The following is a 4,472-nucleotide window of genomic DNA, read 5'->3' on the forward strand; positions in this document are numbered from 1 at the left end:
TCACACCTTATCTTATCAGACTGTGCCGCTGCCCTGTTATGTTACACAACATGAAAAAAAAATACCATTAAGCTGTCAAACATATCATTCTATCGCCAGAGAACAGCAATGAGATTTCAATGGATAATTCACAACAAGGAAACAGGAAATGAAATATGAAATATCATTGAGACCAATTTGCATAAAAATTTGTAAAAATAAACATACGGTACATAAACCTTTTTCTTTTTTTTTTTTTTTTTTTGCAGTTCTCCTGCCTCCTACCTTTCTTCCTCCCCCGATTACCTAATTTAGGCCTAATTCTAAGGCTTTGCATGTATTCTTCATGCAAAGTGCAATCCCATTGCCAAAAAAAAAAAAATGTTACAAGAAGTATTGATTAAAAATATAGTTAATTTTATGCTTGAAACATATAGGTGCAGATAATGGATATCGAAAGTCTATCAGGTGTGACAAGAAAAGAAGTTACTGAAACATTTAGTATATGTGGTCAACAAGATTTGGGTGGGAAATGGTGGGGAATTTTGAATGCACATGAACATCTCATGATAAACTTATGTGGGATTAAAATTGCATCTGTGCAACCATAATGATCCCACCTCCCTAATCAGTATATATAACTGGATAGGGAGGGAGGGCTTCACTTCTGTGATGGGAAAGTGCCCAAGTATCAGTGTGTGCTTTTCTCCACCAAAAAGCAGCATGATTACAAATGTGATATTGATTTTATAAAGCAGTAAAATAAAAAGGTTTTTTTATTTATTTAGACAATTATGTTTTAGACACAATATTGACTAATTCCAATTTGCGTCTCTGAGCAACATGATGCTATTTTGTTGCTGAATGACTTAAGCATTTAAATGATTCGGTTCAATTGCAATGACTCACTTATTAACAGTGGCTTGCTGCCACCTACTGGCAGTTATAATTTTACATTTAAATCATCTTAAAAAATATATATTTATAATATAATTACAAATATCAGTATTCAATATTGTATGTTTAAAATATCAAAACAGTATTAATGCATTTGTAACTGCAGGTTAAATACATTCATGTCCTGCATTAAACTGTGCTAGGGCTGCATTTACTGCATGTCTAGTACAGATCCAATCTTTTGACCATATCCGATTTTTTGGCCTGTCTGTTTACATTCAATAGACACAACGATAGGCTATCTGTTGTTTACATAGTTCCCGCCCAAAATGATTGTGAGTGATCACACATGGTTGATCCTCGGGTTTGGAATGGCTGTGCTATTAAAATTATTTATATAATTCACGTCGAGTGGCCATTTGGCTATTATTTGCCAGCAATTTTTTTACGTTTCCATCTCAGTAAAATGCGAGCGCATACAGCACACCGGCATTAACATGCTATCTTTTCCAGGCAAATGTGTCGCCCTCGCATTCGGGAGTTCTGCAGGGAATCAGATATGTGTGTTTAGATGTAGGCCGGATGTCCAGAGTATCTGATATAAAACCACATTTGGAAACGGCTCAGATCGGATGCGAAAAAATTGGATCTTGTGTGGATTTTTGTGTTTACACATGTGCATTAAATTCTGACCTGTGTCAGATGTGGGCAAAAAAGCGGATTTATTGTAAACACTGCCTAAATGCCACCTCTAATGCAACTTCTGTGTTTTCTCTGCATTGCAAAGATTAATTTTATCAATACTGATTTCATTTGCTTGGTAACAGCCCAAATGACTTCTAATTGACTGATCCAATTTACGAATTTGACTGAAAAGATTATGCACATTTTTAAAAGAAAAAAAAATAGCTTTATAAATAATAAAAATCTATTTAAACTTGTTTCTATTTGAACTAATTTCTATCACTTCTGTGAACCGATCACCACACAGAAGAAGAATATAAAAAAATCAGTCAATCAACCAAAATACCATCTAATTATAATTAGCGATAAAATCCTACAAAATAATGAAATATATTCTTTGTCAACATCGCATACCTCTAATATATTTAAACTTTTTGTTTATAAAAAATGTTAATAAATATGAGAAGTGCACGACAAAATGTCTGTGCACGTCCCTGTGTTGTTGGATTTGCTTTCTTGCGTTCTGGGTGAGATGTGATGTTACATTTCTATAAACAGCTCTCCTGTGGGAGGAGTGATGTATGCGCAGTCTGTCCATGCAGGCAAAGGAAAAGTTTGGCACTTGAAAAATGCTTTGCAAACTATCATGTCACGCAACAGTCATTGCATCTCCATGAAATAGCAGGTAACATGAGTTTATGTATAATTTAAGTGTTTTGAATACAGCATTCATCTGATCTCACAACGCATAAAAATTCACGCGGGCCGCATTTTCATATTTCGTTTTCTTCAATCACATATAAATAGCAAATGCATGCCTAATCTGCTCATGCACGCTGGGATGCAGTTCACAACAGCAGTCTTTGCACGGATATTGCTAAAGGTTCAATTGCGATTGGTTCAGCTGTTTATTTAATTAGAGCTATTCAAGACCCATGTGTTCAGTTGCTTGCACCATGTTTAGTAGTTACAAGTTTTCAATGCTTTTCAGCCACACTAGCCTAGTGAACCTGTGGTTGTGCTGTGTGCTTGACGGATACAGGGTCGCACTGCAAGGGTTTCAGGGGAAATAGATGTCACAGATGCAAGACATGACCTCGGGCTTATGTGCGTCTTATCAGATCACAGCAAGCAAAGAATGACATCGAAAAATATTACACAAATATGACATTAGAGGCACTTTTTTAGATACGGTTGGTAGCAACCACTGAGCAATACATTCATTTAGGCTAAATTTGCACCCTGTTACTTAATTCTGTTGATGCACATTTAATGCTTGCTGCTAGAATAATATGATAATAACAATACAAAATTAAAAACTTAAAAAAAGGTTTATGAAATTTTGCTACCAAGGTTGGCACAAATGTGCAAACCTCATATAAGATGAATAGTTTTGAAATGAAAATAATGTAATATTTCTGCTCGTACAGTTTTAGTCTTGGGGTTTTCCACGTTTCACCGTTCTTGTACTAAGCATTTCTGCATTCTGTATGTGATTCCACATAATTATAGCTGTCTCTGTGCCCTCTGTTTGTCTGTCTCTCTCATTCTCCATCTTCCCCCCTCTCTCTTTCTGTCTGTCTCCGCGCCTCTCTCGCTGCTTCCTGTCTCCCTAATCCGTAATCCTGTGAAAATCGGTCAGGCGAAACAGGGCGGCTTTGATCAGGCTCTTATATCAACGGTGGATTCGGTGTCAGCTCACCCGGATCCCACAGAACCCTGGAGCCCTGGCGCAGGAGCTCCTGACAGCAGCTCATCCACCCAGCCCAGACACCCTCATCCTAAAGGACTTATGATGCATAACAGCTACAGCATATGGCTCATTTGCCATTGGATTTCTCATTATTATACAGACTATTTTAGGGATATTGTAATGTTTAAAGACCCCCTAAAATCACTAATTACTGTAGGGGGCTCTAAATTCGCAAAAATACTCAAACTACATAATCTGCTTTCAGTCCTCTACAACATTATAATGTTGTTGTTGTTTTTTTTTGCTTTTGTGTTTTCCATAGAAAACAAGGATCGATCAGAATTATTTTTAGGGTAATCAAAATTGTGAGTTGATTTAGTTCAACTGTTCCTGAACCCAGAACACGCTTTAATATTCATCTGCTGGAGCAGCCAGGTTCTCTGTTTGTGTTTTGCACCGGTCTCAATCCCTATGTGGGTCTGGTGTTGAGTAGCTTTGCTCACCCAGGGAGTGCAGACTTTCCACTTCCTGCGCAGTGATCTCACACCCTGACGGGTAACCAGGGTACCCATTTGACATGGACAGTAACTTTATACTCACAGGACGTGAAGTTAGCAAAGCCAGACATCTTATCTCGTGAGTGAAGCACAGTATTGGGTTTGTTGTGTGTTTAAAAGGGATCTGTTTTATATCAACAGTTCAGCGAGGTTTTACTGAGCCATATTTATGGGCCAAATTTCTCTTGTCACAGAGCTGAACTGACCGGAATATAATATAAATAAATACATATATTCTCAGCACTGACTTCACTTTTCTGAACCCATAACTGTTCCCAAGGTGATTTTTAGTGTATCATTTCCCCTCAATTTCACACAGGTGGTTTAGCAGAAGTAACAAACTTTTTTGAAGATTTTATTTTATTTTTTGCATATACTGTATGAATATATATGTGTATATATATATATATATATATATATATATATATATATATATACACACACACATTTACATAATTATTTATTTTTTTTTTTTACATAAGTGCCTCTTGGTTTTGCAGGTGCATGAGAACTGTAATCAGGTTCTTTGAATCAGTAAGAGTGCATGAGCATAGGTGCGCCCCAGCACTGCACAGGAAGTACAGCATCTGATAGTCAACCACCTAGATGAGCTTCTATCTCTTCCATCTCTTTCTGCAATTTCAGCAACTAATAGCGATACC

Source organism: Carassius auratus, chromosome 10, assembly GCF_003368295.1.
Source record: "Carassius auratus strain Wakin chromosome 10, ASM336829v1, whole genome shotgun sequence".
Lineage (NCBI taxonomy): Eukaryota > Metazoa > Chordata > Actinopteri > Cypriniformes > Cyprinidae > Carassius > Carassius auratus.